The 16,072-nt window shown below is 50.5% G+C and overlaps 59 non-coding genes across 59 annotated transcripts; 20 read left to right on the top strand and 39 right to left on the bottom strand.

Moving 5' to 3' along the window:
- Nucleotides 1–47: 47 nt before the first annotated feature.
- Nucleotides 48–121, bottom strand: Trnai-aau (transfer RNA isoleucine (anticodon AAU)). Its single transcript has one exon. It is a non-coding gene; the product is annotated as a tRNA-Ile (tRNA).
- Nucleotides 122–303: 182 nt separating this feature from the next.
- On the bottom strand, nt 304–376 carry Trnat-ugu (transfer RNA threonine (anticodon UGU)). Its single transcript has one exon. It is a non-coding gene; the product is annotated as a tRNA-Thr (tRNA).
- Nucleotides 377–525: 149 nt separating this feature from the next.
- On the top strand, nt 526–618 carry Trnai-uau (transfer RNA isoleucine (anticodon UAU)). Its single transcript is given in 2 exon segments — nt 526–563; nt 583–618. It is a non-coding gene; the product is annotated as a tRNA-Ile (tRNA).
- A 380-nt stretch (nt 619–998) lies between these two features.
- Nucleotides 999–1,071, bottom strand: Trnat-ugu (transfer RNA threonine (anticodon UGU)). The gene has a single exon. It is a non-coding gene; the product is annotated as a tRNA-Thr (tRNA).
- A 149-nt stretch (nt 1,072–1,220) lies between these two features.
- Nucleotides 1,221–1,313, top strand: Trnai-uau (transfer RNA isoleucine (anticodon UAU)). Its single transcript is given in 2 exon segments — nt 1,221–1,258; nt 1,278–1,313. It is a non-coding gene; the product is annotated as a tRNA-Ile (tRNA).
- A 124-nt stretch (nt 1,314–1,437) lies between these two features.
- Nucleotides 1,438–1,511, bottom strand: Trnai-aau (transfer RNA isoleucine (anticodon AAU)). The gene has a single exon. It is a non-coding gene; the product is annotated as a tRNA-Ile (tRNA).
- A 182-nt stretch (nt 1,512–1,693) lies between these two features.
- Nucleotides 1,694–1,766, bottom strand: Trnat-ugu (transfer RNA threonine (anticodon UGU)). Its single transcript has one exon. It is a non-coding gene; the product is annotated as a tRNA-Thr (tRNA).
- A 149-nt stretch (nt 1,767–1,915) lies between these two features.
- Nucleotides 1,916–2,008, top strand: Trnai-uau (transfer RNA isoleucine (anticodon UAU)). The gene is given in 2 exon segments: nt 1,916–1,953; nt 1,973–2,008. It is a non-coding gene; the product is annotated as a tRNA-Ile (tRNA).
- A 124-nt stretch (nt 2,009–2,132) lies between these two features.
- Trnai-aau (transfer RNA isoleucine (anticodon AAU)) lies at nt 2,133–2,206 on the bottom strand. Its single transcript has one exon. It is a non-coding gene; the product is annotated as a tRNA-Ile (tRNA).
- Nucleotides 2,207–2,610: 404 nt separating this feature from the next.
- Nucleotides 2,611–2,703, top strand: Trnai-uau (transfer RNA isoleucine (anticodon UAU)). The gene is given in 2 exon segments: nt 2,611–2,648; nt 2,668–2,703. It is a non-coding gene; the product is annotated as a tRNA-Ile (tRNA).
- A 124-nt stretch (nt 2,704–2,827) lies between these two features.
- Nucleotides 2,828–2,901, bottom strand: Trnai-aau (transfer RNA isoleucine (anticodon AAU)). Its single transcript has one exon. It is a non-coding gene; the product is annotated as a tRNA-Ile (tRNA).
- A 621-nt stretch (nt 2,902–3,522) lies between these two features.
- Trnai-aau (transfer RNA isoleucine (anticodon AAU)) lies at nt 3,523–3,596 on the bottom strand. Its single transcript has one exon. It is a non-coding gene; the product is annotated as a tRNA-Ile (tRNA).
- Nucleotides 3,597–3,778: 182 nt separating this feature from the next.
- Nucleotides 3,779–3,851, bottom strand: Trnat-ugu (transfer RNA threonine (anticodon UGU)). The gene has a single exon. It is a non-coding gene; the product is annotated as a tRNA-Thr (tRNA).
- Nucleotides 3,852–4,000: 149 nt separating this feature from the next.
- Nucleotides 4,001–4,093, top strand: Trnai-uau (transfer RNA isoleucine (anticodon UAU)). The gene is given in 2 exon segments: nt 4,001–4,038; nt 4,058–4,093. It is a non-coding gene; the product is annotated as a tRNA-Ile (tRNA).
- Nucleotides 4,094–4,217: 124 nt separating this feature from the next.
- On the bottom strand, nt 4,218–4,291 carry Trnai-aau (transfer RNA isoleucine (anticodon AAU)). The gene has a single exon. It is a non-coding gene; the product is annotated as a tRNA-Ile (tRNA).
- Nucleotides 4,292–4,473: 182 nt separating this feature from the next.
- Nucleotides 4,474–4,546, bottom strand: Trnat-ugu (transfer RNA threonine (anticodon UGU)). Its single transcript has one exon. It is a non-coding gene; the product is annotated as a tRNA-Thr (tRNA).
- Nucleotides 4,547–4,695: 149 nt separating this feature from the next.
- On the top strand, nt 4,696–4,788 carry Trnai-uau (transfer RNA isoleucine (anticodon UAU)). The gene is given in 2 exon segments: nt 4,696–4,733; nt 4,753–4,788. It is a non-coding gene; the product is annotated as a tRNA-Ile (tRNA).
- A 124-nt stretch (nt 4,789–4,912) lies between these two features.
- Trnai-aau (transfer RNA isoleucine (anticodon AAU)) lies at nt 4,913–4,986 on the bottom strand. Its single transcript has one exon. It is a non-coding gene; the product is annotated as a tRNA-Ile (tRNA).
- Nucleotides 4,987–5,168: 182 nt separating this feature from the next.
- On the bottom strand, nt 5,169–5,241 carry Trnat-ugu (transfer RNA threonine (anticodon UGU)). Its single transcript has one exon. It is a non-coding gene; the product is annotated as a tRNA-Thr (tRNA).
- Nucleotides 5,242–5,390: 149 nt separating this feature from the next.
- Trnai-uau (transfer RNA isoleucine (anticodon UAU)) lies at nt 5,391–5,483 on the top strand. The gene is given in 2 exon segments: nt 5,391–5,428; nt 5,448–5,483. It is a non-coding gene; the product is annotated as a tRNA-Ile (tRNA).
- Nucleotides 5,484–5,607: 124 nt separating this feature from the next.
- On the bottom strand, nt 5,608–5,681 carry Trnai-aau (transfer RNA isoleucine (anticodon AAU)). The gene has a single exon. It is a non-coding gene; the product is annotated as a tRNA-Ile (tRNA).
- Nucleotides 5,682–6,085: 404 nt separating this feature from the next.
- On the top strand, nt 6,086–6,178 carry Trnai-uau (transfer RNA isoleucine (anticodon UAU)). Its single transcript is given in 2 exon segments — nt 6,086–6,123; nt 6,143–6,178. It is a non-coding gene; the product is annotated as a tRNA-Ile (tRNA).
- Nucleotides 6,179–6,302: 124 nt separating this feature from the next.
- Trnai-aau (transfer RNA isoleucine (anticodon AAU)) lies at nt 6,303–6,376 on the bottom strand. The gene has a single exon. It is a non-coding gene; the product is annotated as a tRNA-Ile (tRNA).
- A 266-nt stretch (nt 6,377–6,642) lies between these two features.
- Nucleotides 6,643–6,716, bottom strand: Trnai-aau (transfer RNA isoleucine (anticodon AAU)). The gene has a single exon. It is a non-coding gene; the product is annotated as a tRNA-Ile (tRNA).
- A 404-nt stretch (nt 6,717–7,120) lies between these two features.
- Trnai-uau (transfer RNA isoleucine (anticodon UAU)) lies at nt 7,121–7,213 on the top strand. The gene is given in 2 exon segments: nt 7,121–7,158; nt 7,178–7,213. It is a non-coding gene; the product is annotated as a tRNA-Ile (tRNA).
- A 124-nt stretch (nt 7,214–7,337) lies between these two features.
- Trnai-aau (transfer RNA isoleucine (anticodon AAU)) lies at nt 7,338–7,411 on the bottom strand. The gene has a single exon. It is a non-coding gene; the product is annotated as a tRNA-Ile (tRNA).
- A 182-nt stretch (nt 7,412–7,593) lies between these two features.
- On the bottom strand, nt 7,594–7,666 carry Trnat-ugu (transfer RNA threonine (anticodon UGU)). The gene has a single exon. It is a non-coding gene; the product is annotated as a tRNA-Thr (tRNA).
- Nucleotides 7,667–7,815: 149 nt separating this feature from the next.
- Nucleotides 7,816–7,908, top strand: Trnai-uau (transfer RNA isoleucine (anticodon UAU)). The gene is given in 2 exon segments: nt 7,816–7,853; nt 7,873–7,908. It is a non-coding gene; the product is annotated as a tRNA-Ile (tRNA).
- A 124-nt stretch (nt 7,909–8,032) lies between these two features.
- On the bottom strand, nt 8,033–8,106 carry Trnai-aau (transfer RNA isoleucine (anticodon AAU)). Its single transcript has one exon. It is a non-coding gene; the product is annotated as a tRNA-Ile (tRNA).
- A 182-nt stretch (nt 8,107–8,288) lies between these two features.
- On the bottom strand, nt 8,289–8,361 carry Trnat-ugu (transfer RNA threonine (anticodon UGU)). The gene has a single exon. It is a non-coding gene; the product is annotated as a tRNA-Thr (tRNA).
- A 149-nt stretch (nt 8,362–8,510) lies between these two features.
- On the top strand, nt 8,511–8,603 carry Trnai-uau (transfer RNA isoleucine (anticodon UAU)). The gene is given in 2 exon segments: nt 8,511–8,548; nt 8,568–8,603. It is a non-coding gene; the product is annotated as a tRNA-Ile (tRNA).
- Nucleotides 8,604–8,727: 124 nt separating this feature from the next.
- On the bottom strand, nt 8,728–8,801 carry Trnai-aau (transfer RNA isoleucine (anticodon AAU)). Its single transcript has one exon. It is a non-coding gene; the product is annotated as a tRNA-Ile (tRNA).
- Nucleotides 8,802–9,205: 404 nt separating this feature from the next.
- On the top strand, nt 9,206–9,298 carry Trnai-uau (transfer RNA isoleucine (anticodon UAU)). Its single transcript is given in 2 exon segments — nt 9,206–9,243; nt 9,263–9,298. It is a non-coding gene; the product is annotated as a tRNA-Ile (tRNA).
- Nucleotides 9,299–9,422: 124 nt separating this feature from the next.
- On the bottom strand, nt 9,423–9,496 carry Trnai-aau (transfer RNA isoleucine (anticodon AAU)). Its single transcript has one exon. It is a non-coding gene; the product is annotated as a tRNA-Ile (tRNA).
- A 266-nt stretch (nt 9,497–9,762) lies between these two features.
- On the bottom strand, nt 9,763–9,836 carry Trnai-aau (transfer RNA isoleucine (anticodon AAU)). Its single transcript has one exon. It is a non-coding gene; the product is annotated as a tRNA-Ile (tRNA).
- A 404-nt stretch (nt 9,837–10,240) lies between these two features.
- Nucleotides 10,241–10,333, top strand: Trnai-uau (transfer RNA isoleucine (anticodon UAU)). Its single transcript is given in 2 exon segments — nt 10,241–10,278; nt 10,298–10,333. It is a non-coding gene; the product is annotated as a tRNA-Ile (tRNA).
- A 124-nt stretch (nt 10,334–10,457) lies between these two features.
- Nucleotides 10,458–10,531, bottom strand: Trnai-aau (transfer RNA isoleucine (anticodon AAU)). The gene has a single exon. It is a non-coding gene; the product is annotated as a tRNA-Ile (tRNA).
- Nucleotides 10,532–10,713: 182 nt separating this feature from the next.
- On the bottom strand, nt 10,714–10,786 carry Trnat-ugu (transfer RNA threonine (anticodon UGU)). The gene has a single exon. It is a non-coding gene; the product is annotated as a tRNA-Thr (tRNA).
- A 149-nt stretch (nt 10,787–10,935) lies between these two features.
- Trnai-uau (transfer RNA isoleucine (anticodon UAU)) lies at nt 10,936–11,028 on the top strand. Its single transcript is given in 2 exon segments — nt 10,936–10,973; nt 10,993–11,028. It is a non-coding gene; the product is annotated as a tRNA-Ile (tRNA).
- A 124-nt stretch (nt 11,029–11,152) lies between these two features.
- Nucleotides 11,153–11,226, bottom strand: Trnai-aau (transfer RNA isoleucine (anticodon AAU)). Its single transcript has one exon. It is a non-coding gene; the product is annotated as a tRNA-Ile (tRNA).
- A 182-nt stretch (nt 11,227–11,408) lies between these two features.
- Nucleotides 11,409–11,481, bottom strand: Trnat-ugu (transfer RNA threonine (anticodon UGU)). Its single transcript has one exon. It is a non-coding gene; the product is annotated as a tRNA-Thr (tRNA).
- Nucleotides 11,482–11,630: 149 nt separating this feature from the next.
- On the top strand, nt 11,631–11,723 carry Trnai-uau (transfer RNA isoleucine (anticodon UAU)). The gene is given in 2 exon segments: nt 11,631–11,668; nt 11,688–11,723. It is a non-coding gene; the product is annotated as a tRNA-Ile (tRNA).
- A 124-nt stretch (nt 11,724–11,847) lies between these two features.
- On the bottom strand, nt 11,848–11,921 carry Trnai-aau (transfer RNA isoleucine (anticodon AAU)). Its single transcript has one exon. It is a non-coding gene; the product is annotated as a tRNA-Ile (tRNA).
- A 182-nt stretch (nt 11,922–12,103) lies between these two features.
- Trnat-ugu (transfer RNA threonine (anticodon UGU)) lies at nt 12,104–12,176 on the bottom strand. The gene has a single exon. It is a non-coding gene; the product is annotated as a tRNA-Thr (tRNA).
- Nucleotides 12,177–12,325: 149 nt separating this feature from the next.
- On the top strand, nt 12,326–12,418 carry Trnai-uau (transfer RNA isoleucine (anticodon UAU)). Its single transcript is given in 2 exon segments — nt 12,326–12,363; nt 12,383–12,418. It is a non-coding gene; the product is annotated as a tRNA-Ile (tRNA).
- Nucleotides 12,419–12,542: 124 nt separating this feature from the next.
- On the bottom strand, nt 12,543–12,616 carry Trnai-aau (transfer RNA isoleucine (anticodon AAU)). Its single transcript has one exon. It is a non-coding gene; the product is annotated as a tRNA-Ile (tRNA).
- Nucleotides 12,617–12,798: 182 nt separating this feature from the next.
- On the bottom strand, nt 12,799–12,871 carry Trnat-ugu (transfer RNA threonine (anticodon UGU)). The gene has a single exon. It is a non-coding gene; the product is annotated as a tRNA-Thr (tRNA).
- A 149-nt stretch (nt 12,872–13,020) lies between these two features.
- Nucleotides 13,021–13,113, top strand: Trnai-uau (transfer RNA isoleucine (anticodon UAU)). The gene is given in 2 exon segments: nt 13,021–13,058; nt 13,078–13,113. It is a non-coding gene; the product is annotated as a tRNA-Ile (tRNA).
- Nucleotides 13,114–13,237: 124 nt separating this feature from the next.
- Nucleotides 13,238–13,311, bottom strand: Trnai-aau (transfer RNA isoleucine (anticodon AAU)). The gene has a single exon. It is a non-coding gene; the product is annotated as a tRNA-Ile (tRNA).
- A 182-nt stretch (nt 13,312–13,493) lies between these two features.
- On the bottom strand, nt 13,494–13,566 carry Trnat-ugu (transfer RNA threonine (anticodon UGU)). Its single transcript has one exon. It is a non-coding gene; the product is annotated as a tRNA-Thr (tRNA).
- Nucleotides 13,567–13,715: 149 nt separating this feature from the next.
- Nucleotides 13,716–13,808, top strand: Trnai-uau (transfer RNA isoleucine (anticodon UAU)). Its single transcript is given in 2 exon segments — nt 13,716–13,753; nt 13,773–13,808. It is a non-coding gene; the product is annotated as a tRNA-Ile (tRNA).
- Nucleotides 13,809–13,932: 124 nt separating this feature from the next.
- Nucleotides 13,933–14,006, bottom strand: Trnai-aau (transfer RNA isoleucine (anticodon AAU)). The gene has a single exon. It is a non-coding gene; the product is annotated as a tRNA-Ile (tRNA).
- Nucleotides 14,007–14,188: 182 nt separating this feature from the next.
- Trnat-ugu (transfer RNA threonine (anticodon UGU)) lies at nt 14,189–14,261 on the bottom strand. Its single transcript has one exon. It is a non-coding gene; the product is annotated as a tRNA-Thr (tRNA).
- A 149-nt stretch (nt 14,262–14,410) lies between these two features.
- Trnai-uau (transfer RNA isoleucine (anticodon UAU)) lies at nt 14,411–14,503 on the top strand. The gene is given in 2 exon segments: nt 14,411–14,448; nt 14,468–14,503. It is a non-coding gene; the product is annotated as a tRNA-Ile (tRNA).
- Nucleotides 14,504–14,627: 124 nt separating this feature from the next.
- Trnai-aau (transfer RNA isoleucine (anticodon AAU)) lies at nt 14,628–14,701 on the bottom strand. Its single transcript has one exon. It is a non-coding gene; the product is annotated as a tRNA-Ile (tRNA).
- Nucleotides 14,702–14,883: 182 nt separating this feature from the next.
- Nucleotides 14,884–14,956, bottom strand: Trnat-ugu (transfer RNA threonine (anticodon UGU)). Its single transcript has one exon. It is a non-coding gene; the product is annotated as a tRNA-Thr (tRNA).
- A 149-nt stretch (nt 14,957–15,105) lies between these two features.
- Trnai-uau (transfer RNA isoleucine (anticodon UAU)) lies at nt 15,106–15,198 on the top strand. The gene is given in 2 exon segments: nt 15,106–15,143; nt 15,163–15,198. It is a non-coding gene; the product is annotated as a tRNA-Ile (tRNA).
- Nucleotides 15,199–15,322: 124 nt separating this feature from the next.
- Nucleotides 15,323–15,396, bottom strand: Trnai-aau (transfer RNA isoleucine (anticodon AAU)). The gene has a single exon. It is a non-coding gene; the product is annotated as a tRNA-Ile (tRNA).
- Nucleotides 15,397–15,578: 182 nt separating this feature from the next.
- On the bottom strand, nt 15,579–15,651 carry Trnat-ugu (transfer RNA threonine (anticodon UGU)). Its single transcript has one exon. It is a non-coding gene; the product is annotated as a tRNA-Thr (tRNA).
- Between the last annotated feature and the right edge of the window lie 421 nt (nt 15,652–16,072).

The following is a 16,072-nucleotide window of genomic DNA, read 5'->3' on the forward strand; positions in this document are numbered from 1 at the left end:
ACCCAGGTTGTTTTGATCCCGTCAACGTGACGGCAAAGCCCGTAAAATGGCCAGTGTGGGGCTCGAACCCACGACATTCGCGTTATTAGCACGACGCTCTAGCCGACTGAGCTAACCGGCCGTGAACGCGTGAACACGGACTCACTTCCTAAGTCAACTCTAAGCAAAATACTTTTATTTTTTTACTCAAAACGTTACCGTCATATTTCTCACGCTTTGATACGAGTCCAAGCAATGCAAATAGCCGCAACCCGCTCGAAAGAGGAGTCATGTTAGGCCAACTTTAAACGGACATTCCCTGAAAGCCCTCGGAGAGATTTGAACTCTCGACCCCTGGTTTACAAGACCAGTGCTCTAACCCCTGAGCTACGAAGGCACGCGATCCTTGCCAAATACGAAAAGTCGGTGCATCAGGCAAAACAGGCCAGTTGCAACGTGTACTTGCCATAAAGTGATACCGTCAATGCCCTACTGGACCATGACTATTCTAATCACGGACCTCAGCTTTCCCGTTAACATCCACGGGCTCCAGTGGCGTAGTCGGTTAGCGCGTCGTACTTATAAGTCAGTATCGACAAAGACATGCGAAGATCGGGAGTTCGAGCCTCCCCTGGAGCAAGGTTTCTTTTCATGCGCCGTCAACACACGCCACAGCACGGGCAGATCACCAGTAAAATCTAGCAACGTGGCAGTGCACCCAGGTTGTTTTGATCCCGTCAACGTGACGGCAAAGCCCGTAAAATGGCCAGTGTGGGGCTCGAACCCACGACATTCGAGTTATTAGCACGACGCTCTAGCCGACTGAGCTAACCGGCCGTGAACGCGTGAACACGGACTCACTTCCTAAGTCAACTCTAAGCAAAATACTTTTATTTTTTTACTCAAAACTTTACCGTCATATTTCTCACGCTTTGATACGAGTCCAAGCAATGCAAATAGCCGCAACCCGCTCGAAAGAGGAGTCATGTTAGGCCAACTTTAAACGGACATTCCCTGAAAGCCCTCGGAGAGATTTGAACTCTCGACCCCTGGTTTACAAGACCAGTGCTCTAACCCCTGAGCTACGAAGGCACGCGATCCTTGCCAAATACGAAAAGTCGGTGCATCAGGCAAAACAGGCCAGTTGCAACGTGTACTTGCCATAAAGTGATACCGTCAATGCCCTACTGGACCATGACTATTCTAATCACGGACCTCAGCTTTCCCGTTAACATCCACGGGCTCCAGTGGCGTAGTCGGTTAGCGCGTCGTACTTATAAGTCAGTATCGACAAAGACATGCGAAGATCGGGAGTTCGAGCCTCCCCTGGAGCAAGGTTTCTTTTCATGCGCCGTCAACACACGCCACAGCACGGGCAGATCACCAGTAAAATCTAGCAACGTGGCAGTGCACCCAGGTTGTTTTGATCCCGTCAACGTGACGGCAAAGCCCGTAAAATGGCCAGTGTGGGGCTCGAACCCACGACATTCGCGTTATTAGCACGACGCTCTAGCCGACTGAGCTAACCGGCCGTGAACGCGTGAACACGGACTCACTTCCTAAGTCAACTCTAAGCAAAATACTTTTATTTTTTTACTCAAAACGTTACCGTCATATTTCTCACGCTTTGATACGAGTCCAAGCAATGCAAATAGCCGCAACCCGCTCGAAAGAGGAGTCATGTTAGGCCAACTTTAAACGGACATTCCCTGAAAGCCCTCGGAGAGATTTGAACTCTCGACCCCTGGTTTACAAGACCAGTGCTCTAACCCCTGAGCTACGAAGGCACGCGATCCTTGCCAAATACGAAAAGTCGGTGCATCAGGCAAAACAGGCCAGTTGCAACGTGTACTTGCCATAAAGTGATACCGTCAATGCCCTACTGGACCATAACTATTCTAATCACGGACCTCAGCTTTCCCGTTAACATCCACGGGCTCCAGTGGCGTAGTCGGTTAGCGCGTCGTACTTATAAGTCAGTATCGACAAAGACATGCGAAGATCGGGAGTTCGAGCCTCCCCTGGAGCAAGGTTTCTTTTCATGCGCCGTCAACACACGCCACAGCACGGGCAGATCACCAGTAAAATCTAGCAACGTGGCAGTGCACCCAGGTTGTTTTGATCCCGTCAACGTGACGGCAAAGCCCGTAAAATGGCCAGTGTGGGGCTCGAACCCACGACATTCGCGTTATTAGCACGACGCTCTAGCCGACTGAGCTAACCGGCCGTGAACGCGTGAACACGGACTCACTTCCTAAGTCAACTCTAAGCAAAATACTTTTATTTTTTTACTCAAAACGTTACCGTCATATTTCTCACGCTTTGATACGAGTCCAAGCAATGCAAATAGCCGCAACCCGCTCGAAAGAGGAGTCATGTTAGGCCAACTTTAAACGGACATTCCCTGAAAGGCCTCGGAGAGATTTGAACTCTCGACCCCTCGTTTACAAGACCAGTGCTCTAACCCCTGAGCTACGAAGGCACGCGATCCTTGCCAAATACGAAAAGTCGGTGCATCAGGCAAAACAGGCCAGTTGCAACGTGTACTTGCCATAAAGTGATACCGTCAATGCCCTACTGGACCATGACTATTCTAATCACGGACCTCAGCTTTCCCGTTAACATCCACGGGCTCCAGTGGCGTAGTCGGTTAGCGCGTCGTACTTATAAGTCAGTATCGACAAAGACATGCGAAGATCGGGAGTTCGAGCCTCCCCTGGAGCAAGGTTTCTTTTCATGCGCCGTCAACACACGCCACAGCACGGGCAGATCACCAGTAAAATCTAGCAACGTGGCAGTGCACCCAGGTTGTTTTGATCCCGTCAACGTGACGGCAAAGCCCGTAAAATGGCCAGTGTGGGGCTCGAACCCACGACATTCGCGTTATTAGCACGACGCTCTAGCCGACTGAGCTAACCGGCCGTGAACGCGTGAACACGGACTCACTTCCTAAGTCAACTCTAAGCAAAATACTTTTATTTTTTTACTCAAAACGTTACCGTCATATTTCTCACGCTTTGATACGAGTCCAAGCAATGCAAATAGCCGCAACCCGCTCGAAAGAGGAGTCATGTTAGGCCAACTTTAAACGGACATTCCCTGAAAGGCCTCGGAGAGATTTGAACTCTCGACCCCTGGTTTACAAGACCAGTGCTCTAACCCCTGAGCTACGAAGGCACGCGATCCTTGCCAAATACGAAAAGTCGGTGCATCAGGCAAAACAGGCCAGTTGCAACGTGTACTTGCCATAAAGTGATACCGTCAATGCCCTACTGGACCATGACTATTCTAATCACGGACCTCAGCTTTCCCGTTAACATCCACGGGCTCCAGTGGCGTAGTCGGTTAGCGCGTCGTACTTATAAGTCAGTATCGACAAAGACATGCGAAGATCGGGAGTTAGAGCCTCCCCTGGAGCAAGGTTTCTTTTCATGCGCCGTCAACACACGCCACAGCACGGGCAGATCACCAGTAAAATCTAGCAACGTGGCAGTGCACCCAGGTTGTTTTGATCCCGTCAACGTGACGGCAAAGCCCGTAAAATGGCCAGTGTGGGGCTCGAACCCACGACATTCGCGTTATTAGCACGACGCTCTAGCCGACTGAGCTAACCGGCCGTGAACGCGCGAACACGGACTCACTTCCTAAGTCAACTCTAAGCAAAATACTTTTATTTTTTTACTCAAAACGTTACCGTCATATTTCTCACGCTTTGATACGAGTCCAAGCAATGCAAATAGCCGCAACCCGCTCGAAAGAGGAGTCATGTTAGGCCAACTTTAAACGGACATTCCCTGAAAGCCCTCGGAGAGATTTGAACTCTCGACCCCTGGTTTACAAGACCAGTGCTCTAACCCCTGAGCTACGAAGGCACGCGATCCTTGCCAAATACGAAAAGTCGGTGCATCAGGCAAAACAGGCCAGTTGCAACGTGTACTTGCCATAAAGTGATACCGTCAATGCCCTACTGGACCATGACTATTCTAATCACGGACCTCAGCTTTCCCGTTAACATCCACGGGCTCCAGTGGCGTAGTCGGTTAGCGCGTCGTACTTATAAGTCAGTATCGACAAAGACATGCGAAGATCGGGAGTTCGAGCCTCCCCTGGAGCAAGGTTTCTTTTCATGCGCCGTCAACACACGCCACAGCACGGGCAGATCACCAGTAAAATCTAGCAACGTGGCAGTGCACCCAGGTTGTTTTGATCCCGTCAACGTGACGGCAAAGCCCGTAAAATGGCCAGTGTGGGGCTCGAACCCACGACATTCGCGTTATTAGCACGACGCTCTAGCCGACTGAGCTAACCGGCCGTGAACGCGTGAACACGGACTCACTTCCTAAGTCAACTCTAAGCAAAATACTTTTATTTTTTTACTCAAAACGTTACCGTCATATTTCTCACGCTTTGATACGAGTCCAAGCAATGCAAATAGCCGCAACCCGCTCGAAAGAGGAGTCATGTTAGGCCAACTTTAAACGGACATTCCCTGAAAGCCCTCGGAGAGATTTGAACTCTCGACCCCTGGTTTACAAGACCAGTGCTCTAACCCCTGAGCTACGAAGGCACGCGATCCTTGCCAAATACGAAAAGTCGGTGCATCAGGCAAAACAGGCCAGTTGCAACGTGTACTTGCCATAAAGTGATACCGTCAATGCCCTACTGGACCATGACTATTCTAATCACGGACCTCAGCTTTCCCGTTAACATCCACGGGCTCCAGTGGCGTAGTCGGTTAGCGCGTCGTACTTATAAGTCAGTATCGACAAAGACATGCGAAGATCGGGAGTTCGAGCCTCCCCTGGAGCAAGGTTTCTTTTCATGCGCTGTCAACACACGCCACAGCACGGGCAGATCACCAGTAAAATCTAGCAACGTGGCAGTGCACCCAGGTTGTTTTGATCCCGTCAACGTGACGGCAAAGCCCGTAAAATGGCCAGTGTGGGGCTCGAACCCACGACATTCGCGTTATTAGCACGACGCTCTAGCCGACTGAGCTAACCGGCCGTGAACGCGCGAACACGGACTCACTTCCTAAGTCAACTCTAAGCAAAATACTTTTATTTTTTTACTCAAAACGTTACCGTCATATTTCTCACGCTTTGATACGAGTCCAAGCAATGCAAATAGCCGCAACCCGCTCGAAAGAGGAGTCATGTTAGGCCAACTTTAAACGGACATTCCCTGAAAGCCCTCGGAGAGATTTGAACTCTCGACCCCTGGTTTACAAGACCAGTGCTCTAACCCCTGAGCTACGAAGGCACGCGATCCTTGCCAAATACGAAAAGTCGGTGCATCAGGCAAAACAGGCCAGTTGCAACGTGTACTTGCCATAAAGTGATACCGTCAATGCCCTACTGGACCATGACTATTCTAATCACGGACCTCAGCTTTCCCGTTAACATCCACGGGCTCCAGTGGCGTAGTCGGTTAGCGCGTCGTACTTATAAGTCAGTATCGACAAAGACATGCGAAGATCGGGAGTTCGAGCCTCCCCTGGAGCAAGGTTTCTTTTCATGCGCCGTCAACACACGCCACAGCACGGGCAGATCACCAGTAAAATCTAGCAACGTGGCAGTGCACCCAGGTTGTTTTGATCCCGTCAACGTGACGGCAAAGCCCGTAAAATGGCCAGTGTGGGGCTCGAACCCACGACATTCGCGTTATTAGCACGACGCTCTAGCCGACTGAGCTAACCGGCCGTGAACGCGTGAACACGGACTCACTTCCTAAGTCAACTCTAAGCAAAATACTTTTATTTTTTTACTCAAAACGTTACCGTCATATTTCTCACGCTTTGATACGAGTCCAAGCAATGCAAATAGCCGCAACCCGCTCGAAAGAGGAGTCATGTTAGGCCAACTTTAAACGGACATTCCCTGAAAGCCCTCGGGGAGATTTGAACTCTCGACCCCTGGTTTACAAGACCAGTGCTCTAACCCCTGAGCTACGAATGCACGCGATCCTTGCCAAATACGAAAAGTCGGTGGATCAGGCAAAACAGGCCAGTTGCAACGTGTACTTGCCATAAAGTGATACCGTCAATGCCCTACTGGACCATGACTATTCTAATCACGGACCTCAGCTTTCCCGTTAACATCCACGGGCTCCAGTGGCGTAGTCGGTTAGCGCGTCGTACTTATAAGTCAGTATCGACAAAGACATGCGAAGATCGGGAGTTCGAGCCTCCCCTGGAGCAAGGTTTCTTTTCATGCGCCGTCAACACACGCCACAGCACGGGCAGATCACCAGTAAAATCTAGCAACGTGGCAGTGCACCCAGGTTGTTTTGATCCCGTCAACGTGACGGCAAAGCCCGTAAAATGGCCAGTGTGGGGCTCGAACCCACGACATTCGCGTTATTAGCACGACGCTCTAGCCGACTGAGCTAACCGGCCGTGAACGCGTGAACACGGACTCACTTCCTAAGTCAACTCTAAGCAAAATACTTTTATTTTTTGACTCAAAACGTTACCGTCATATTTCTCACGCTTTGATACGAGTCCAAGCAATGCAAATAGCCGCAACCCGCTCGAAAGAGGAGTCATGTTAGGCCAACTTCAACACACGCCACAGCACGGGCAGATCACCAGTAAAATCTAGCAACGTGGCAGTGCACCCAGGTTGTTTTGATCCCGTCAACGTGACGGCAAAGCCCGTAAAATGGCCAGTGTGGGGCTCGAACCCACGACATTCGCGTTATTAGCACGACGCTCTAGCCGACTGAGCTAACCGGCCGTGAACGCGTGAACACGGACTCACTTCCTAAGTCAACTCTAAGCAAAATACTTTTATTTTTTTACTCAAAACGTTACCGTCATATTTCTCACGCTTTGATACGAGTCCAAGCAATGCAAATAGCCGCAACCCGCTCGAAAGAGGAGTCATGTTAGGCCAACTTTAAACGGACATTCCCTGAAAGCCCTCGGAGAGATTTGAACTCTCGACCCCTGGTTTACAAGACCAGTGCTCTAACCCCTGAGCTACGAATGCACGCGATCCTTGCCAAATACGAAAAGTCGGTGCATCAGGCAAAACAGGCCAGTTGCAACGTGTACTTGCCATAAAGTGATACCGTCAATGCCCTACTGGACCATGACTATTCTAATCACGGACCTCAGCTTTCCCGTTAACATCCACGGGCTCCAGTGGCGTAGTCGGTTAGCGCGTCGTACTTATAAGTCAGTATCGACAAAGACATGCGAAGATCGGGAGTTCGAGCCTCCCCTGGAGCAAGGTTTCTTTTCATGCGCCGTCAACACACGCCACAGCACGGGCAGATCACCAGTAAAATCTAGCAACGTGGCAGTGCACCCAGGTTGTTTTGATCCCGTCAACGTGACGGCAAAGCCCGTAAAATGGCCAGTGTGGGGCTCGAACCCACGACATTCGCGTTATTAGCACGACGCTCTAGCCGACTGAGCTAACCGGCCGTGAACGCGTGAACACGGACTCACTTCCTAAGTCAACTCTAAGCAAAATACTTTTATTTTTTGACTCAAAACGTTACCGTCATATTTCTCACGCTTTGATACGAGTCCAAGCAATGCAAATAGCCGCAACCCGCTCGAAAGAGGAGTCATGTTAGGCCAACTTTAAACGGACATTCCCTGAAAGCCCTCGGAGAGATTTGAACTCTCGACCCCTGGTTTACAAGACCAGTGCTCTAACCCCTGAGCTACGAAGGCACGCGATCCTTGCCAAATACGAAAAGTCGGTGCATCAGGCAAAACAGGCCAGTTGCAACGTGTACTTGCCATAAAGTGATACCGTCAATGCCCTACTGGACCATGACTATTCTAATCACGGACCTCAGCTTTCCCGTTAACATCCACGGGCTCCAGTGGCGTAGTCGGTTAGCGCGTCGTACTTATAAGTCAGTATCGACAAAGACATGCGAAGATCGGGAGTTCGAGCCTCCCCTGGAGCAAGGTTTCTTTTCATGCGCTGTCAACACACGCCACAGCACGGGCAGATCACCAGTAAAATCTAGCAACGTGGCAGTGCACCCAGGTTGTTTTGATCCCGTCAACGTGACGGCAAAGCCCGTAAAATGGCCAGTGTGGGGCTCGAACCCACGACATTCGCGTTATTAGCACGACGCTCTAGCCGACTGAGCTAACCGGCCGTGAACGCGCGAACACGGACTCACTTCCTAAGTCAACTCTAAGCAAAATACTTTTATTTTTTTACTCAAAACGTTACCGTCATATTTCTCACGCTTTGATACGAGTCCAAGCAATGCAAATAGCCGCAACCCGCTCGAAAGAGGAGTCATGTTAGGCCAACTTTAAACGGACATTCCCTGAAAGCCCTCGGAGAGATTTGAACTCTCGACCCCTGGTTTACAAGACCAGTGCTCTAACCCCTGAGCTACGAAGGCACGCGATCCTTGCCAAATACGAAAAGTCGGTGCATCAGGCAAAACAGGCCAGTTGCAACGTGTACTTGCCATAAAGTGATACCGTCAATGCCCTACTGGACCATGACTATTCTAATCACGGACCTCAGCTTTCCCGTTAACATCCACGGGCTCCAGTGGCGTAGTCGGTTAGCGCGTCGTACTTATAAGTCAGTATCGACAAAGACATGCGAAGATCGGGAGTTCGAGCCTCCCCTGGAGCAAGGTTTCTTTTCATGCGCCGTCAACACACGCCACAGCACGGGCAGATCACCAGTAAAATCTAGCAACGTGGCAGTGCACCCAGGTTGTTTTGATCCCGTCAACGTGACGGCAAAGCCCGTAAAATGGCCAGTGTGGGGCTCGAACCCACGACATTCGCGTTATTAGCACGACGCTCTAGCCGACTGAGCTAACCGGCCGTGAACGCGTGAACACGGACTCACTTCCTAAGTCAACTCTAAGCAAAATACTTTTATTTTTTTACTCAAAACGTTACCGTCATATTTCTCACGCTTTGATACGAGTCCAAGCAATGCAAATAGCCGCAACCCGCTCGAAAGAGGAGTCATGTTAGGCCAACTTTAAACGGACATTCCCTGAAAGCCCTCGGGGAGATTTGAACTCTCGACCCCTGGTTTACAAGACCAGTGCTCTAACCCCTGAGCTACGAATGCACGCGATCCTTGCCAAATACGAAAAGTCGGTGGATCAGGCAAAACAGGCCAGTTGCAACGTGTACTTGCCATAAAGTGATACCGTCAATGCCCTACTGGACCATGACTATTCTAATCACGGACCTCAGCTTTCCCGTTAACATCCACGGGCTCCAGTGGCGTAGTCGGTTAGCGCGTCGTACTTATAAGTCAGTATCGACAAAGACATGCGAAGATCGGGAGTTCGAGCCTCCCCTGGAGCAAGGTTTCTTTTCATGCGCCGTCAACACACGCCACAGCACGGGCAGATCACCAGTAAAATCTAGCAACGTGGCAGTGCACCCAGGTTGTTTTGATCCCGTCAACGTGACGGCAAAGCCCGTAAAATGGCCAGTGTGGGGCTCGAACCCACGACATTCGCGTTATTAGCACGACGCTCTAGCCGACTGAGCTAACCGGCCGTGAACGCGTGAACACGGACTCACTTCCTAAGTCAACTCTAAGCAAAATACTTTTATTTTTTGACTCAAAACGTTACCGTCATATTTCTCACGCTTTGATACGAGTCCAAGCAATGCAAATAGCCGCAACCCGCTCGAAAGAGGAGTCATGTTAGGCCAACTTCAACACACGCCACAGCACGGGCAGATCACCAGTAAAATCTAGCAACGTGGCAGTGCACCCAGGTTGTTTTGATCCCGTCAACGTGACGGCAAAGCCCGTAAAATGGCCAGTGTGGGGCTCGAACCCACGACATTCGCGTTATTAGCACGACGCTCTAGCCGACTGAGCTAACCGGCCGTGAACGCGTGAACACGGACTCACTTCCTAAGTCAACTCTAAGCAAAATACTTTTATTTTTTTACTCAAAACGTTACCGTCATATTTCTCACGCTTTGATACGAGTCCAAGCAATGCAAATAGCCGCAACCCGCTCGAAAGAGGAGTCATGTTAGGCCAACTTTAAACGGACATTCCCTGAAAGCCCTCGGAGAGATTTGAACTCTCGACCCCTGGTTTACAAGACCAGTGCTCTAACCCCTGAGCTACGAATGCACGCGATCCTTGCCAAATACGAAAAGTCGGTGCATCAGGCAAAACAGGCCAGTTGCAACGTGTACTTGCCATAAAGTGATACCGTCAATGCCCTACTGGACCATGACTATTCTAATCACGGACCTCAGCTTTCCCGTTAACATCCACGGGCTCCAGTGGCGTAGTCGGTTAGCGCGTCGTACTTATAAGTCAGTATCGACAAAGACATGCGAAGATCGGGAGTTCGAGCCTCCCCTGGAGCAAGGTTTCTTTTCATGCGCCGTCAACACACGCCACAGCACGGGCAGATCACCAGTAAAATCTAGCAACGTGGCAGTGCACCCAGGTTGTTTTGATCCCGTCAACGTGACGGCAAAGCCCGTAAAATGGCCAGTGTGGGGCTCGAACCCACGACATTCGCGTTATTAGCACGACGCTCTAGCCGACTGAGCTAACCGGCCGTGAACGCGTGAACACGGACTCACTTCCTAAGTCAACTCTAAGCAAAATACTTTTATGTTTTGACTCAAAACGTTACCGTCATATTTCTCACGCTTTGATACGAGTCCAAGCAATGCAAATAGCCGCAACCCGCTCGAAAGAGGAGTCATGTTAGGCCAACTTTAAACGGACATTCCCTGAAAGCCCTCGGAGAGATTTGAACTCTCGACCCCTGGTTTACAAGACCAGTGCTCTAACCCCTGAGCTACGAAGGCACGCGATCCTTGCCAAATACGAAAAGTCGGTGCATCAGGCAAAACAGGCCAGTTGCAACGTGTACTTGCCATAAAGTGATACCGTCAATGCCCTACTGGACCATGACTATTCTAATCACGGACCTCAGCTTTCCCGTTAACATCCACGGGCTCCAGTGGCGTAGTCGGTTAGCGCGTCGTACTTATAAGTCAGTATCGACAAAGACATGCGAAGATCGGGAGTTCGAGCCTCCCCTGGAGCAAGGTTTCTTTTCATGCGCCGTCAACACACGCCACAGCACGGGCAGATCACCAGTAAAATCTAGCAACGTGGCAGTGCACCCAGGTTGTTTTGATCCCGTCAACGTGACGGCAAAGCCCGTAAAATGGCCAGTGTGGGGCTCGAACCCACGACATTCGCGTTATTAGCACGACGCTCTAGCCGACTGAGCTAACCGGCCGTGAACGCGTGAACACGGACTCACTTCCTAAGTCAACTCTAAGCAAAATACTTTTATTTTTTTACTCAAAACGTTACCGTCATATTTCTCACGCTTTGATACGAGTCCAAGCAATGCAAATAGCCGCAACCCGCTCGAAAGAGGAGTCATGTTAGGCCAACTTTAAACGGACATTCCCTGAAAGCCCTCGGAGAGATTTGAACTCTCGACCCCTGGTTTACAAGACCAGTGCTCTAACCCCTGAGCTACGAAGGCACGCGATCCTTGCCAAATACGAAAAGTCGGTGCATCAGGCAAAACAGGCCAGTTGCAACGTGTACTTGCCATAAAGTGATACCGTCAATGCCCTACTGGACCATGACTATTCTAATCACGGACCTCAGCTTTCCCGTTAACATCCACGGGCTCCAGTGGCGTAGTCGGTTAGCGCGTCGTACTTATAAGTCAGTATCGACAAAGACATGCGAAGATCGGGAGTTCGAGCCTCCCCTGGAGCAAGGTTTCTTTTCATGCGCCGTCAACACACGCCACAGCACGGGCAGATCACCAGTAAAATCTAGCAACGTGGCAGTGCACCCAGGTTGTTTTGATCCCGTCAACGTGACGGCAAAGCCCGTAAAATGGCCAGTGTGGGGCTCGAACCCACGACATTCGCGTTATTAGCACGACGCTCTAGCCGACTGAGCTAACCGGCCGTGAACGCGTGAACACGGACTCACTTCCTAAGTCAACTCTAAGCAAAATACTTTTATTTTTTTACTCAAAACGTTACCGTCATATTTCTCACGCTTTGATACGAGTCCAAGCAATGCAAATAGCCGCAACCCGCTCGAAAGAGGAGTCATGTTAGGCCAACTTTAAACGGACATTCCCTGAAAGCCCTCGGAGAGATTTGAACTCTCGACCCCTGGTTTACAAGACCAGTGCTCTAACCCCTGAGCTACGAAGGCACGCGATCCTTGCCAAATCCGAAAAGTCGGTGCATCAGGCAAAACAGGCCAGTTGCAACGTGTACTTGCCATAAAGTGATACCGTCAATGCCCTACTGGACCATGACTATTCTAATCACGGACCTCAGCTTTCCCGTTAACATCCACGGGCTCCAGTGGCGTAGTCGGTTAGCGCGTCGTACTTATAAGTCAGTATCGACAAAGACATGCGAAGATCGGGAGTTCGAGCCTCCCCTGGAGCAAGGTTTCTTTTCATGCGCTGTCAACACACGCCACAGCACGGGCAGATCACCAGTAAAATCTAGCAACGTGGCAGTGCACCCAGGTTGTTTTGATCCCGTCAACGTGACGGCAAAGCCCGTAAAATGGCCAGTGTGGGGCTCGAACCCACGACATTCGCGTTATTAGCACGACGCTCTAGCCGACTGAGCTAACCGGCCGTGAACGCGTGAACACGGACTCACTTCCTAAGTCAACTCTAAGCAAAATACTTTTATTTTTTTACTCAAAACGTTACCGTCATATTTCTCACGCTTTGATACGAGTCCAAGCAATGCAAATAGCCGCAACCCGCTCGAAAGAGGAGTCATGTTAGGCCAACTTTAAATGGACATTCCCTGAAAGCCCTCGGAGAGATTTGAACTCTCGACCCCTGGTTTACAAGACCAGTGCTCTAACCCCTGAGCTACGAAGGCACGCGATCCTTGCCAAATACGAAAAGTCGGTGCATCAGGCAAAACAGGCCAGTTGCAACGTGTACTTGCCATAAAGTGATACCGTCAATGCCCTACTGGACCATGACTATTCTAATCACGGACCTCAGCTTTCCCGTTAACATCCACGGGCTCCAGTGGCGTAGTCGGTTAGCGCGTCGTACTTATAAGTCAGTATCGACAAAGACATGCGAAGATCGGGAGTTCGAGCCTCCCCTGGAGCAAGGTTTCTTTTCATGCGCCGTCAACACACGCCACAGCACGGGCAGATCACCAGTAAAATCTAGCAACGTGGCAGTGCACCCAGGTTGTTTTGATCCCGTCAACGTGACGGCAAAGCCCGTAAAATGGCCAGTGTGGGGCTCGAACCCACGACATTCGCGTTATTAGCACGACGCTCTAGCCGACTGAGCTAACCGGCCGTGAACGCGTGAACACGGACTCACTTCCTAAGTCAACTCTAAGCAAAATACTTTTATTTTTTTACTCAAAACGTTACCGTCATATTTCTCACGCTTTGATACGAGTCCAAGCAATGCAAATAGCCGCAACCCGCTCGAAAGAGGAGTCATGTTAGGCCAACTTTAATCGGACATTCCCTGAAAGCCCTCGGAGAGATTTGAACTCTCGACCCCTGGTTTACAAGACCAGTGCTCTAACCCCTGAGCTACGAAGGCACGCGATCCTTGCCAAATACGAAAAGTCGGTGCATCAGGCAAAACAGGCCAGTTGCAACGTGTACTTGCCATAAAGTGATACCGTCAATGCCCTACTGGACCATGACTATTCTAATCACGGACCTCAGCTTTCCCGTTAACATTCACGGGCTCCAGTGGCGTAGTCGGTTAGCGCGTCGTACTTATAAGTCAGTATCGACAAAGACATGCGAAGATCGGGAGTTCGAGCCTCCCCTGGAGCAAGGTTTCTTTTCATGCGCCGTCAACACACGCCACAGCACGGGCAGATCACCAGTAAAATCTAGCAACGTGGCAGTGCACCCAGGTTGTTTTGATCCCGTCAACGTGACGGCAAAGCCCGTAAAATGGCCAGTGTGGGGCTCGAACCCACGACATTCGCGTTATTAGCACGACGCTCTAGCCGACTGAGCTAACCGGCCGTGAACGCGTGAACACGGACTCACTTCCTAAGTCAACTCTAAGCAAAATACTTTTATTTTTTTACTCAAAACGTTACCGTCATATTTCTCACGCTTTGATACGAGTCCAAGCAATGCAAATAGCCGCAACCCGCTCGAAAGAGGAGTCATGTTAGGCCAACTTTAAACGGACATTCCCTGAAAGCCCTCGGAGAGATTTGAACTCTCGACCCCTGGTTTACAAGACCAGTGCTCTAACCCCTGAGCTACGAAGGCACGCGATCCTTGCCAAATACGAAAAGTCGGTGCATCAGGCAAAACAGGCCAGTTGCAACGTGTACTTGCCATAAAGTGATACCGTCAATGCCCTACTGGACCATGACTATTCTAATCACGGACCTCAGCTTTCCCGTTAACATCCACGGGCTCCAGTGGCGTAGTCGGTTAGCGCGTCGTACTTATAAGTCAGTATCGACAAAGACATGCGAAGATCGGGAGTTCGAGCCTCCCCTGGAGCAAGGTTTCTTTTCATGCGCCGTCAACACACGCCACAGCACGGGCAGATCACCAGTAAAATCTAGCAACGTGGCAGTGCACCCAGGTTGTTTTGATCCCGTCAACGTGACGGCAAAGCCCGTAAAATGGCCAGTGTGGGGCTCGAACCCACGACATTCGCGTTATTAGCACGACGCTCTAGCCGACTGAGCTAACCGGCCGTGAACGCGTGAACACGGACTCACTTCCTAAGTCAACTCTAAGCAAAATACTTTTATTTTTTTACTCAAAACGTTACCGTCATATTTCTCACGCTTTGATACGAGTCCAAGCAATGCAAATAGCCGCAACCCGCTCGAAAGAGGAGTCATGTTAGGCCAACTTTAAACGGACATTCCCTGAAAGCCCTCGGAGAGATTTGAACTCTCGACCCCTGGTTTACAAGACCAGTGCTCTAACCCCTGAGCTACGAAGGCACGCGATCCTTGCCAAATACGAAAAGTCGGTGCATCAGGCAAAACAGGCCAGTTGCAACGTGTACTTGCCATAAAGTGATACCGTCAATGCCCTACTGGACCATGACTATTCTAATCACGGACCTCAGCTTTCCCGTTAACATCCACGGGCTCCAGTGGCGTAGTCGGTTAGCGCGTCGTACTTATAAGTCAGTATCGACAAAGACATGCGAAGATCGGGAGTTCGAGCCTCCCCTGGAGCAAGGTTTCTTTTCATGCGCCGTCAACACACGCCACAGCACGGGCAGATCACCAGTAAAATCTAGCAACGTGGCAGTGCACCCAGGTTGTTTTGATCCCGTCAACGTGACGGCAAAGCCCGTAAAATGGCCAGTGTGGGGCTCGAACCCACGACATTCGCGTTATTAGCACGACGCTCTAGCCGACTGAGCTAACCGGCCGTGAACGCGTGAACACGGACTCACTTCCTAAGTCAACTCTAAGCAAAATACTTTTATTTTTTTACTCAAAACGTTACCGTCATATTTCTCACGCTTTGATACGAGTCCAAGCAATGCAAATAGCCGCAACCCGCTCGAAAGAGGAGTCATGTTAGGCCAACTTTAAACGGACATTCCCTGAAAGCCCTCGGAGAGATTTGAACTCTCGACCCCTGGTTTACAAGACCAGTGCTCTAACCCCTGAGCTACGAAGGCACGCGATCCTTGCCAAATACGAAAAGTCGGTGCATCAGGCAAAACAGGCCAGTTGCAACGTGTACTTGCCATAAAGTGATACCGTCAATGCCCTACTGGACCATGACTATTCTAATCACGGACCTCAGCTTTCCCGTTAACATCCACGGGCTCCAGTGGCGTAGTCGGTTAGCGCGTCGTACTTATAAGTCAGTATCGACAAAGACATGCGAAGATCGGGAGTTCGAGCCTCACCTGGAGCAAGGTTTCTTTTCATGCGCCGTCAACACACGCCACAGCACGGGCAGATCACCAGTAAAATCTAGCAACGTGGCAGTGCACCCAGGTTGTTTTGATCCCGTCAACGTGACGGCAAAGCCCGTAAAATGGCCAGTGTGGGGCTCGAACCCACGACATGCGCGTTATTAGCACGACGCTCTAG

The sequence above is a fragment of the Hydractinia symbiolongicarpus genome, chromosome 4 (genome assembly GCF_029227915.1).
Source record: "Hydractinia symbiolongicarpus strain clone_291-10 chromosome 4, HSymV2.1, whole genome shotgun sequence".
NCBI lineage: Eukaryota > Metazoa > Cnidaria > Hydrozoa > Anthoathecata > Hydractiniidae > Hydractinia > Hydractinia symbiolongicarpus.